This window comes from Tachypleus tridentatus, chromosome 3, assembly GCF_004210375.1.
Source record: "Tachypleus tridentatus isolate NWPU-2018 chromosome 3, ASM421037v1, whole genome shotgun sequence".
NCBI lineage: Eukaryota > Metazoa > Arthropoda > Merostomata > Xiphosura > Limulidae > Tachypleus > Tachypleus tridentatus.
The window spans coordinates 109,393,083-109,408,121 of NC_134827.1; the positions used below are offsets into that span (position 1 = coordinate 109,393,083).

Genomic DNA, 15,039 nt, shown 5'->3' on the forward strand with positions numbered 1-15,039 from the left:
TTTTTTCAAACACCGACCCTTCGTGTCATTTCGTAGATTTTGTAACATTAAACGTGTAGATAAGTATTCTGTAACTCTTAGAGTGAATGCACTGGTTAGGTGAAATCTGTTTTCTTTCCCATCAGGACTTTGTGTACAGCTTATATTTTTTGTTCTTCTAATTGTTCGTTTAGTCTCCTTGTAGGTGGGGATTTATAAAAGTTTTATTTTTATGCGCAAAGCTATACAAAGGAGCATCGGCGCGTAGCTCATTCTTGTTTTGAACTTTGTTCTGATGTGTGTGACAAGCATAGTTTTTTTAAACTGATATACTAGAACGAAAGAATACACTTCTAACCTGTTCTTCGGCTATTTCAATTTCATAACACACCCACAATCCGAAAGTGTCGAGCGGGGTTTTGTGGTCATGTAATACGAACCACGGGTTTTCGGATTTAGAATTCTGACAACTTAACGACTTAAATCACGCCCGGCGTTTATTTCTCGTTTTTAAATTAACAGTGTACTGTGACTATGTAGAAGTCTCGTTTTTAAATTAACAATGTACTGAGACTATGTAGAAGTCTCGTTATTAAATTAACAATGTACTGAGACTATGTAGAAGTCTCGTTATTAAATTAACAATGTACTGAGACTATGTAGAAGTCTCGTTATTAAATTAACAATGTACTGAGACTATGTAGAAGTCTCGTTATTAAATTAACACTGTACTGTGTCTATGTAGAAGTCTCGTTATTAAATTAACAGTGTACTGTGACTATGTAGAAGTCTCGTTTTTAAATTAACAATGTACTGAGACTATGTAGAAGTCTCGTTATTAAATTAACACTGTACTGTGACTATGTAGAAGTCTCGTTTTAAATTAACAGTGTACTGTGACTATGTAGAAGTCTCGTTTTTAAATTAACAGTGTACTGTGACTATGTAGAAGTCTCGTTATTAAATTAACACTGTACTGTGACTATGTAGAAGTCTCGTTTTTAAATTAACAATGTACTGAGACTATGTAGAAGTCTCGTTATTAAATTAACACTGTACTGTGACTATGTAGAAGTCTCGTTTTTAAATTAACAGTGTACTGTGACTATGTAGAAGTCTCGTTATTAAATTAACACTGTACTGTGACTATGTAGAAGTCTCGTTTTTAAATTAACAGTGTACTGTGACTATGTAGAAGTCTCGTTATTAAATTAACACTGTACTGTGACTATGTAGAAGTCTCGTTTTTAAATTAACAGTGTACTGTGACTATGTAGAAGTCTCGTTATTAAATTAACAGTGTACTGTGACTATGTAGAAGTCTCGTTATTAAATTAACAGTGTACTGTGACTATGTAGAAGTCTCGTTATTAAATTAACAGTGTACTGTGACTATGTAGAAGTCTCGTTATTAAATTAACAGTGTACTGTGACTATGTAGAAGTCTCGTTTTTAAATTAACACTGTACTGTGACTATGTAGAAGTCTCGTTATTTAATTAACAGTGTACTGTGACTATGTAGAAGTCTCGTTATTAAATTAACAGTGTACTGTGACTATGTAGAAGTCTCGTTATTAAATTAACAGTGTACTGTGACTATGTAGAAGTCTCGTTATTAAATTAACAATGTACTGTGTCTATGTAGAAGTCTCGTTATTAAATTAACACTGTACTGTGACTATGTAGAAGTCTCGTTATTAAATTAACACTGTACTGTGACTATGTAGAAGTCTCGTTATTAAATTAACACTGTACTGTGACTATGTAGAAGTCTCGTTATTAAATTAACACTGTACTGTGACTATGTAGAAGTCTCGTTATTAAATTAACAGTGTACTGTGACTATGTAGAAGTCTCGTTATTAAATTAACAGTGTACTGTGACTATGTAGAAGTCTCGTTATTAAATTAACAGTGTACTGTGACTATGTAGAAGTCTCGTTATTAAATTAACAGTGTACTGTGACTATGTAGAAGTCTCGTTATTAAATTAACAGTGTACTGTGACTATGTAGAAGTCTCGTTATTAAATTAACAGTGTACTGTGACTATGTAGAAGTCTCGTTATTAAATTAACAGTGTACTGTGACTATGTAGAAGTCTCGTTATTAAATTAACAGTGTACTGTGACTATGTAGAAGTCTCGTTATTAAATTAACAGTGTACTGTGACTATGTAGAAGTCTCGTTATTAAATTAACACTGTACTGTGACTATGTAGAAGTCTCGTTATTAAATTAACACTGTACTGTGACTGTGTAGACTATGTAGAAGTCTCGTTATTAAATTAACAGTGTACTGTGACTATGTAGAAGTCTCGTTATTAAATTAACAGTGTACTGTGACTATGTAGAAGTCTCGTTATTAAATTAACAGTGTACTGTGACTATGTAGAAGTCTCGTTATTAAATTAACAGTGTACTGTGTCTATGTAGAAGTCTCGTTATTAAATTAACACTGTACTGTGACTATGTAGAAGTCTCGTTATTAAATTAACAGTGTACTGTGACTATGTAGAAGTCTCGTTATTAAATTAACACTGTACTGTGACTATGTAGAAGTCTCGTTATTAAATTAACAGTGTACTGTGACTATGTAGAAGTCTCGTTATTAAATTAACACTGTACTGTGACTATGTAGAAGTCTCGTTTTTAAATTAACACTGTACTGTGACTATGTAGAAGTCTCGTTATTAAATTAACACTGTACTGTGACTATGTAGAAGTCTCGTTATTAAATTAACACTGTACTGTGACTATGTAGAAGTCTCGTTTTTAAATTAACACTGTACTGTGACTATGTAGAAGTCTCGTTATTAAATTAAATTAACACTGTACTGTGACTATGTAGAAGTCTCGTTATTAAATTAACACTGTACTGTGACTATGTAGAAGTCTCGTTATTAAATTAACAGTGACTATGTAGAAGTCTCGTTATTAAATTAACAGTGTACTGTGACTATGTAGAAGTCTCGTTATTAAATTAACAGTGACTACTGTGACTATGTGACTATGTAGAGTCTCGTTATTAAATTAACAGTGTACTGTGACTATGTAGAAGTCTCGTTAAAATTAACACTGTACTGTGACTATGTAGAAGTCTCGTTATTAAATTAACAGTGTACTGTGACTATGTAGAAGTCTCGTTATTAAATTAACAGTGTACTGTGACTATGTAGAAGTCTCGTTATTAAATTAACAGTGTACTGTGACTATGTAGAAGTCTCGTTATTAAATTAACAGTGTACTGTGACTATGTGTAGTAGAATGTCTCGTTATTAAATTAACAGTGTACTGTGACTATGTAGAAGTCTCGTTATTAAATTAACAGTGTACTGTGACTATGTAGAAGTCTCGTTATTAAATTAACAGTGTACTGTGACTATGTAGAAGTCTCGTTATTAAATTAACAGTGTACTGTGACTATGTAGAAGTCTCGTTATTAAATTAACACTGTACTGTGACTATGTAGAAGTCTCGTTATTAAATTAACACTGTACTGTGACTATGTAGAAGTCTCGTTATTAAATTAACACTGTACTGTGACTATGTAGAAGTCTCGTTATTAAATTAACAGTGTACTGTGACTATGTAGAAGTCTCGTTATTAAATTAACAGTGTACTGTGACTATGTAGAAGTCTCGTTATTAAATTAACAGTGTACTGTGACTATGTAGAAGTCTCGTTATTAAATTAACAGTGTACTGTGACTATGTAGAAGTCTCGTTATTAAATTAACAGTGTACTGTGACTATGTAGAAGTCTCGTTATTAAATTAACAGTGTACTGTGACTATGTAGAAGTCTCGTTATTAAATTAACAGTGTACTGTGACTATGTAGAAGTCTCGTTATTAAATTAACAGTGTACTGTGACTATGTAGAAGTCTCGTTATTAAATTAACACTGTACTGTGACTATGTAGAAGTCTCGTTATTAAATTAACAGTGTACTGTGACTATGTAGAAGTCTCGTTATTAAATTAACAGTGTACTGTGACTATGTAGAAGTCTCGTTATTAATTTAGTAGTGTACTGTGACTATGTAGAAGTCTCGTTTTTAAATTAACAGTGTACTGTGACTGTGTAGAAGTCTCGTTATTAAATTAACAGTGTACTGTGTCTATGTAGAAGTCTCGTTTTTAAATTAACAGTGTACTGTGACTATGTAGAAGTCTCGTTATTAAATTAACAGTGTACTGTGACTATGTGAAGTCTCGTTATTAATTTAATAGTGTACTGTGACTGTGTAGAAGTCTCGTTATTAATTTAGTAGTGTACTGTGACTGTGTAGAAGTCTCGTTATTAAATTAACAGTGTACTGTGTCTATGTAGAAGTCTCGTTTTTAAATTAACACTGTACTGTGACTATGTAGAAGTCTCCTTTTTAAATTAACAGTGTACTGTGACTATGTAGAAGTCTCCTTTTTAAATTAACAGTGTACTGTGACTATGTAGAAGTCTCGTTATTAAATTAACACTGTACTGTGACTATGTAGAAGTCTCGTTATTAAATTAACAGTGTACTGTGACTATGTAGAAGTCTCGTTATTAAATTAACACTGTACTGTGACTATGTAGAAGTCTCGTTATTAAATTAACACTGTACTGTGACTATGTAGAAGTCTCGTTATTAAATTAACACTGTACTGTGACTATGTAGAAGTCTCGTTATTAAATTAACACTGTACTGTGACTATGTAGAAGTCTCGTTATTAAATTAACACTGTACTGTGACTATGTAGAAGTCTCGTTATTAAATTAACACTGTACTGTGACTATGTAGAAGTCTCGTTATTAAATTAACACTGTACTGTGACTATGTAGAAGTCTCGTTATTAAATTAACACTGTACTGTGACTATGTAGAAGTCTCGTTATTAAATTAACACTGTACTGTGACTATGTAGAAGTCTCGTTATTAAATTAACAATGTACTGTGACTATGTAGAAGTCTCGTTATTAAATTAACACTGTACTGTGACTATGTAGAAGTCTCGTTATTAAATTAAATTAACAATGTACTGTGACTATGTAGAAGTCTCGTTATTAAATTAACACTGTACTGTGACTATGTAGAAGTCTCGTTATTAAATTAACAGTGTACTTGAAATTAACAGTGTACTGTGACTATGTAGAAGTCTCGTTACTGTTAAATTAACAGTGTACTGTGACTATGTAGAAGTCTCGTTATTAAATTAACAGTGTACTGTGACTATGTAGAAGTCTCGTTATTAAATTAACAGTGTACTGTGACTATGTAGAAGTCTCGTTATTAAATTAACAGTGTACTGTGACTATGTAGAAGTCTCGTTATTAAATTAACAGTGTACTGTGACTATGTAGAAGTCTCGTTATTAAATTAACAGTGTACTGTGACTATGTAGAAGTCTCGTTATTAAATTAACAGTGTACTGTGACTATGTAGAAGTCTCGTTATTAAATTAACAGTGTACTGTGACTATGTAGAAGTCTCGTTAAAATTAACACTGTACTGTGACTATGTAGAAGTCTCGTTATTAAATTAACACTGTACTGTGACTATGTAGAAGTCTCGTTATTAAATTAACAGTGTACTGTGACTATGTAGAAGTCTCGTTATTAAATTAACAGTGTACTGTGACTATGTAGAAGTCTCGTTATTAAATTAACAGTGTACTGTGACTATGTAGAAGTCTCGTTATTAAATTAACACTGTACTGTGACTATGTAGAAGTCTCGTTATTAAATTAACACTGTACTGTGACTATGTAGAAGTCTCGTTATTAAATTAACACTGTACTGTGACTATGTAGAAGTCTCGTTATTAAATTAACACTGTACTGTGACTATGTAGAAGTCTCGTTATTAAATTAACAGTGTACTGTGACTATGTAGAAGTCTCGTTATTAAATTAACACTGTACTGTGACTATGTAGAAGTCTCGTTATTAAATTAACACTGTACTGTGTCTATGTAGAAGTCTCGTTATTAAATTAACACTGTACTGTGACTATGTAGAAGTCTCGTTATTAAATTAACACTGTACTGTGACTATGTAGAAGTCTCGTTATTAAATTAACAGTGTACTGTGACTATGTAGAAGTCTCGTTATTAAATTAACAGTGTACTGTGACTATGTAGAAGTCTCGTTATTAAATTAACAGTGTACTGTGACTATGTAGAAGTCTCGTTATTAAATTAACACTGTACTGTGACTATGTAGAAGTCTCGTTATTAAATTAACACTGTACTGTGACTATGTAGAAGTCTCGTTATTAAATTAACAGTGTACTGTGACTATGTAGAAGTCTCGTTATTAAATTAACAATGTACTGTGACTATGTAGAAGTCTCGTTATTAAATTAACACTGTACTGTGACTATGTAGAAGTCTCGTTATTAAATTAACACTGTACTGTGACTATGTAGAAGTCTCGTTATTAAATTAACACTGTACTGTGACTATGTAGAAGTCTCGTTTTTAAATTAACAGTGTACTGTGACTATGTAAAGTCTCTGTTATTAAATTAACACTGTACCGTGACTATGTAGAAGTCTCGTTAACAGTGTACTGTGACTATGTAGAAGTCTCGTTATTAAATTAACAGTGTACTGTGACTATGTAGAAGTCTCGTTATTAAATTAACAGTGTACTGTGACTATGTAGAAGTCTCGTTATTAAATTAACAGTGTACTGTGACTATGTAGAAGTCTCGTTTTAAATTAACAGTGTACTGTGACTATGTAGAAGTCTCGTTATTAAATTAACAGTGTACTGTGACTATGTAGAAGTCTCGTTATTAAATTAACAGTGTACTGTGACTATGTAGAAGTCTCGTTATTAAATTAACAGTGTACTGTGACTATGTAGAAGTCTCGTTATTAAATTAACACTGTACTGTGACTATGTAGAAGTCTCGTTATTAAATTAACACTGTACTGTGACTATGTAGAAGTCTCGTTATTAAATTAACACTGTACTGTGACTATGTAGAAGTCTCGTTATTAAATTAACAGTGTACTGTGACTATGTAGAAGTCTCGTTATTAAATTAACAGTGTACTGTGACTATGTAGAAGTCTCGTTTTTAAATTAACAGTGTACTGTGACTATGTAGAAGTCTCGTTTTTAAATTAACAGTGTACTGTGACTATGTAGAAGTCTCGTTATTAAATTAACAGCGTACTGTGACTATGTAGAAGTCTCGTTATTAAATTAACAGTGTACTGTGACTATGTAGAAGTCTCGTTATTAAATTAACAGTGTACTGTGACTATGTAGAAGTCTCGTTATTAAATTAACACTGTACTGTGACTATGTAGAAGTCTCGTTATTAAATTAACACTGTACTGTGACTATGTAGAAGTCTCGTTATTAAATTAACACTGTACTGTGACTATGTAGAAGTCTCGTTATTAAATTAACAGTGTACTGTGACTATGTAGAAGTCTCGTTATTAAATTAACAGTGTACTGTGACTATGTAGAAGTCTCGTTATTAAATTAACAGTGTACTGTGACTATGTAGAAGTCTCGTTATTAAATTAACAGTGTACTGTGACTATGTAGAAGTCTCGTTATTAAATTAACACTGTACTGTGACTATGTAGAAGTCTCGTTATTAAATTAACAGTGTACTGTGACTATGTAGAAGTCTCGTTTTTAAATTAACAGTGTACTGTGACTATGTAGAAGTCTCGTTTTTAAATTAACAGTGTACTGTGACTATGTAGAAGTCTCGTTATTAAATTAACAGCGTACTGTGACTATGTAGAAGTCTCGTTATTAAATTAACAGCGTACTGTGACTATGTAGAAGTCTCGTTTTTAAATTAACAGTGTACTGTGACTATGTAGAAGTCTCGTTTTTAAATTAACAGTGTACTGTGACTATGTAGAAGTCTCGTTATTAAATTAACAGTGTACTGTGACTATGTAGAAGTCTCGTTTTTAAATGAAATTAATTGTGTACTGTGACTATGTAGAAGTCTCGTTTATAAATTAATTGTGTACTGTGACTATGTAGAAGTCTCGTTTATAAATTAATTGTGTGCTGTGACTATGTAGAAGCAAGAAGAGAACAACAAGAAACAGAAAAGAAATCGTGGTTATTTTCTAAGTTATGAACGTTTAGTGCAAGATGGAGAAAATACCACAAAGTTGGACTGGACGCAAACAGATAAATAACATTTTAGAGCTAATGTTAGTTATACGTAATTAGGCTAAGCTAAAATCGAAGCACGTGAGGACCTGAAAAAAATCGATACATTATAACCATTAACGAGATGTTTCGAAACTCTGTTTGTTTTTGAATGTCGCGCGCAGCTACATGAGGGCTATCTGCGCTAGTCGTTCCTAATTTAGCAGCGTAATACTAGAGGGAAGGCAACTAGTCATCACTAGCCACCGCCAACTCTTGGGCTACTCTTTTACCAACGATTAGTGTGATTGACGGTACATTAGAACGCTCCTACGGCTGAAAGGACGAGCATGTTTGGTGCGGTTTCGGAACTGATGTTAACAGATGAGTGGAGACCACGTGATCATTTTGATTCTAATAACGTGTAGAAAGTACAATAAAGTTAATTTTTTCTCTTACATGTTACTATATTTTCTATATTTTGTGTTAAAATAATTAGAATAACAAATTTCATTCAGGACACTATTTCTTTTTGAATTTATATAATTATACTAATAAATAAGGAATTTTAAAAATAAATGAAAGGAAAAACTCATATCGCACGATGAGATTTATTAACATATCACAATCCCGGGTACTTCAGTTTCCTGAAAAATATGTTAATTTTTTTTTTTCGTGTTTTGTGTTCGTATTTTTAGGGGTAATAATTTATTGCATATAATCGAGATGGCGCTGTGTACTGTACTACGAGCTCATTAATCTTACCATAGTAATATTTCAAAGCGTACCTAGATCGTTCTCTAACCTTTTTATTCGATATACTTGGACATATTTTGCTGATCCATAGCGTAAGGGTTAACTTAAGCCTTATTCGTAATGTAAGGGTTAATTATTTTAGACACTTTAGTTTTTTTATAAAATAATAGCTTTGTTATTATTGAGGTTTTCTCGTTTTCAAAATATTAATAAATATATATTATATGCTGTGCTTTAGAAAAAATTAAATAGAAACCCATAGCCAGTTATTCAGACCTTTTAAGTTGAACTAAAAATCGAATGAAATTATCTAAGCAAAAGACGTTTTCCCTTTGTGACAAGAAACCCACTTGAAATAATTAAAAAAAAATGTACCTCGTAACGGCTGATATGGGTATTAACACTTACTGATAAGCAGAGAACAACGGCCCAGCATGGCCCGGCTGAGTGAAGGCCTTCCACTCGTAATCTGAGGGTGGCGGGTTAGAATCCCCATCACACCAGACATGCTTGCCCTAATTTTGCAGTGTAAGACTAGAGAGAAGGCAGCTAGTCATGACCACCCACCGCCAACTCTTGGGTTGCTCTTTTACCAACGAATAGTGGGATTGACTTTGACATAATAACGTACACACGGCTTAATGGGCGAGCATGTTTTACGGCTTAGTGTGTGTCAGAGATTTGGAATAACTCACCTTTTGGCCATTATAATCTTTGTAGAACATTCAAGGATTCAGACGTACTATAAATAAATGTTGTTCACGTGAGCTTCTCCATATGAAATAGATTCTTCGCGAGGTCTCGATTACTATGGCAACTGTAAGTTACAATAATAATACAAGAAGTTTTAGACTGTGCACGTGTTTGGAAATTTATGAGAGAAAGGATGCGTTGCTGTCAACAAAAAATAAGCTAAAACTGCTGTTAAAAATTATTTTAGTTATTGAATCGCACAAGATGTGAATGTGCAAAAAATAATAAAGTATATTTTTAATATAAAGAACGGTTCAAAATTCTGATTAAATATCTTTTAAAAACTTATTTAATGACAAACACCAATTTATGTCGCACGTGACCGTGCACGTTCTAGATTATATACCTAAGGGTGAAAGTGAACAATGTTTTTGCATATGAAGTGTTTTGGTTTTTGAATTTCGCGCAAAGCTACACGAGGGCTATCTGCGCTAGCCGTCCCTAATTCAGCAGTGTAAAACTAGAGGGAAGGCAGCTAGTCATCACTACCCACCGCCAACTCTTGGGCTACTCTTTTATCAACGAATAGTGGGATTAACCGTCACATTATGATGACCCCACGGCTGGTAGAGCGAGTATGTTTGGTGTGACGCAAATTTGAACCCGCAACTCTCACATTACGAGTCGAACGTCTCAACCCACCTGGCAATTCCTGGCTGGTTTTTTGAAGAGTATAGGCGTATAACTTCTCCATGCACCAGAATCTGTCATTTCACACTGTGTTAATACATTAACACAGCTGTTAGTTAAACTAATCATCTATGTACAGGGTTAGCCAAAAACTACAGTGAGCAGTGAAACTGTACTAGTCTTTCCTCCATTGTTTCAAGATAAATATTTATTGTTATGTATTCAACCATCGAACAATTAATTTGAATCTGAAAAAATGGTAGAACTCTATACATCTATTTTTTGTTTTCCTCTCACAAAAACAAAGCGAGCTGCTATTAAAACACACGCCCAATCCCCGATTGTATTCAGTCACAAAACAGGTATCGTTTGATGTAGTTGAAATAAAGGTGCGAAGAATGAACAGTTTTATTATTATGAATCTAGAATGATTGACTTGATGTTTTATCATGTCAGTTCAACGAAAACAAACAACAAAAGGCTTAATAAACAAAGAAAAATTCGTTTATCATCGGACAAGTGTTTGTTGTCGTGTTGTTTTTGTTTTTTTTTGCAAATATTTATAACTTACTGGAATCTTATATTGTATGTTCGAAATGGTTTACTAATGAATCGGTAATACAATCAAAATTAAATCGCGTGTTTGTCTGTTTTGATTTTTTTAAAACCGATGAGTGAAGTAGCGAACACAAGTCTATCAAACAATAATAAGGAAACCTTCGTGAACGTGTAGACAAATCGATGAAAGCCTTAGGCGAGCGTTTGGTCTTCCATCACGTTCCTATAACAGACAAAGCCGAGTTTTATTACGAGTTTTCGTAGACTGAAAGCTTAGAAAGACAGAAAGAACTCAAAATGTTCTATGTTAAGTTATGAATAATGGCTCGACCACAGTAGTAATTTTACTTTTATGTATTTCTCGAAAAGCCTTTTTTTTTTTTCCTATATGGTAATCGCTAAAATCAAGGTAAAACCTGAAATAATTGTTTGTTTTGGCTGGTAACAACGAAGCAGCGGTTGTAACAGTGTGATCATATACATTGTAACAGTTAGGAGGTACACTTTCAGTCACTGTCTTATGTTGTCCTCATACGGTTGTATCATATGTTGTCAATATATTCACACGTTTGTTTTCTAGTACAATAACTTGGTGTAATGTTTTAAGTCTGTTAGTGTTTTTATGTAATTCTCTATCTGGGCTCGATCTTAGCCACCTGGTCAATATCTGAGGGTCCCGAGTTCGAATCCCCGTCACACCAAACATGCTCGCCCTTTCAGCCGTAGGGGCGGTGTAATATTACGGTCAATTCCGCTATTCGTTGGTAAAAGGGTAGCTCAAGAGTTGGCGGTGGGTGGTGAAAACTAGCTGCGTTTCCTCTTGCCTTACACTGTTAAATTAGGGACGGCTAGCCCAGATTGCCCTCGTGAAGCTTTGCGCGAAATCCACAAACAAGCAAACTTACTTGCTGGAAGCTCTTGTGTCTGTTATCATACAGTTCGACCAATGAGAATCGTGTATTGATTCTAGCTTTTATCTTCGGTTATTTAAATAATGAGAAATGTCTTCCATTTCGTTACAGTTGTGCATGTCGAAAATTTCGTTTAGGGTTAACTAGTCGCTCGAATTATAATCTTTATTATAACCTGGTACTATGATTAATAAATACGCACGAGAGACGTAGACGGAACAATATTATCGGTGTTTGTACGAAGTTATGAAAATATTAATTATCATATGAACACAAACAACTCATCACCTGAGGATACCGTGGACATAAATGTTGGCTAACTCGTACCCGTGAAATGTTGTTAGCCCGAGGCTCATCCAATCCACGAATAATCAATCCGGTTTGCCAACTTTCTGGCAAACGCGAGTTCTGTTTCAACACATTTAGATTCATGTAAAGATTGTTAGCTAGTGTTATACAAACTGTAACTGATGTGAAAAGTGTAACGTTGCTACATAAGATGTACGTTATTATAAAGCTGAAAGCCATCTTCATTTTGTAATTTTTTTTTTTTGTATTTTCCATACTAAACTACAGAAGAAGGGGACGTGAACTGTCCTATAAAGTTCATCATAGGCCCGGCATGGCCGGGTGGGTTAAGGCGTTCGACTCGTAATCTTAGGGCCGCGGGTTCGAATCCCCGTCGCAAGAAATATGCTCGTCCTTTTAGCCGTGGGGGTGTTATAATGTGACGGTCAATCCCACTATTCGTTGGTAAAAGAGTAGCCCAAGAGTTGGCGGTGGGTGATGATGACTAGTTGTCTTTCCTCTAGTCTTACACTGCTAAATTAGGGACGGCTAGCGCAGATAGCCCTGGTGTAGCTTTGCGCGAAATTCACACCAAAAGTTCATCACATATCAGCGTAAATTGAAAAGGTGAATTTTTTTATCTTGGAAACTGACCTCGTATCTCTTTTTTGGCATATTGATTGAAACACAAAAAACAGATATTTTAAAACTGCAAAGTTATAGCACTTAGTCGCGCAATGCTCTCACCCAGTGACACAGCGGCGTGTCTCCGTACTTACAACGCTAGAAAATTGTGTCGCTTTGTGCTTAATTACAAACAAACAAACAGATGTAAAAATAACATTTGGAAAATGTCTCATTGCGTCATTAAATAATGAAATTCGCAGATTCGCACGAACTAACGCATCTCGTTAATTTCATAGCATAATTCTTAATTAGTTACATGTATTTAAAATAGAAACTGCTCACGCGAAATACGGACGCCTTAAGGCTTAACCTAAGGTAGACATTTCAGAGTTTATTGGCTATTTCAACTAACCAATTTACTATTACTCTTATAACGCATGCACCATTGAAAGTGCGAAGTTGGTTCAGTTGCAATGCGGCGCGAAATTTGGACCTTTCCACCCGCAGCCCAGCTCGCTAACCACTTGGCTACGTCCTGACATTGAATAATAACAATACATACGTTTATGAACAGAACTTTGTATTTAACCAGTTATATCGGTAACAAAGTAAATGTTCTATATTAAACAACAATCGACATCTTCATGAACAAATTAAACATTTTTGTTTAAACTGAGTTATAAAATTATTTGTTAAATTACGATTGATAAAGATATTGGTTCTGACACATTATGTCACGGTTTTACTGATTAATGAAGTAAATGTAAACATATTTCGTGTTGTACATATAATTTGAATATTACCATTACCTGCGAACATTTTAGATGTTCTTTGTTTTTAACGTGATGAATGTAAATGTTGAAGAAGGATTTTTTTTTCCTCCTTGGTTCTATATTGTTGCAACGAATATTTGAGTCTAGGAAGGCATCTCACCATTCTAACTTTGTTCAACATCTCTTAAGGAATATTCCTAGTCCTGGCTTAATTTCTCATTAGAGAAAACATTTATAGTGTAAGCCTAAGACGTGGTCGTTTTTTTTTTTTAATTGTCGTTATGACGTCAAATACTCATTTTGCGATTAATTATAAAATCAGAACAACACACGTTATATATTATTTCAAATTGACTAATTTTTGTAACAATATTCGACACTTGCCTAGAGTTAGAACTTATATTATCAACCCATTCAAAGCACAGATAGCCCTTGAGTAGCTTTGTGCGAAATTCAAAAACAAACAAACAAACCCATTCAAAATCTGAGAATGTAAATAATAATATTCAAAATCCATTTTAACCTCGCACCTACTGATGCTGATTGGATGTTACTACTGCATTATGTGGTACACGGCTTCTGATTGGATGTTACTACTGCATCATGTGCTACACGGCTTCTGATTGGATGTTACTACTGCATCATGTGCTACACTGCTTCTGATTGAACGTTACAATTGGACGATTTGTTACACCGCTTCTGATAGGATATAACTCAGTGAACTTAATGTTGCACGAAATAATGAAAATCCATTGTGGGTTTTAATTTTTTTGAGAAACGTATGATTAAAGTGTCACACACAATAATCTCTGTTTACAGCGTGACTTAAAATGTTTATGTGGGAGTAATAGAAAATAAAATCAAAGTGTGAACATCCAGGTGACGCTCTGTGTATGACACATCTCAGTCAATTATATTTATCTCTCCATTTTGTTTGAACAGTGACTCTACCAAAACAACAAAAACTCTGCTCCCAATCTCTTCTAATCCCGTCAGAAACTTCGCAGTTTACCAAGAACTTCCTCAACACATCGTGAGACCTGGCTTCACCATCATGGGGAAACCTCATACGGTCAAACTTCTTATCTCTGGACTCCGTGAGTTGGCCTTCTATAAATGTTACAGCAATACAGATCAATAATAGTTTTCTACTGTTACACAAACGTACATCACAGTAACAGCTTTCTTCTACTGTTACAGAAACATACACCACAGTAACAGCTTTCTTCTACTGTTACACAAACGTACACCACAGTAACAGCTTTCTTCTACTGTTACAGAAACGTACACCACAGTAACAGCTTTCTTCTACTGTTACACAAACGTACATCACAGTAACAGCTTTCTTCTACTGTTACACAAACGTACATCACTGTAACAGCTTTCTTCAACTTGGTACAGAAACACGCGTCACTGTAACAGTTTTCTTCTACTGTCACAGAAACACGCGTCACTGTAACAGCTTTCTTCTAACTTGTTACAGAAACACACGTCACTGTAACAGTTTTCTTCTACTGTTACAGAAACACGCGTCACTGTAACAGCTTTCTTCTACTTGTTACAGAAACACACGTCACTGTAACAGCTTTCTTCAACTTGTTACAGAAACACACGTCACTGTAACAGCTTTCTTCAACTTGTTACAGAAACA

At 34.1% G+C, this 15,039-nt stretch overlaps 2 long non-coding RNA genes across 3 annotated transcripts in view; one reads left to right on the forward strand and one right to left on the reverse strand.

Moving 5' to 3' along the window:
• Positions 1-15,039, forward strand: part of LOC143247731 (uncharacterized) — a 49,685-nt gene that overhangs the window by 27,548 nt on the left and 7,098 nt on the right. The window contains exon 2 of the long non-coding RNA XR_013026684.1: positions 14,331-14,485. This is a non-coding gene — a long non-coding RNA (uncharacterized LOC143247731). The remainder of the gene's footprint in view (positions 1-14,330; positions 14,486-15,039) is intronic.
• The window catches only part of LOC143247728 (uncharacterized), a 194,858-nt gene that overhangs the window by 23,291 nt on the left and 156,528 nt on the right, over positions 1-15,039 (reverse strand). The window lies entirely within an intron of this gene.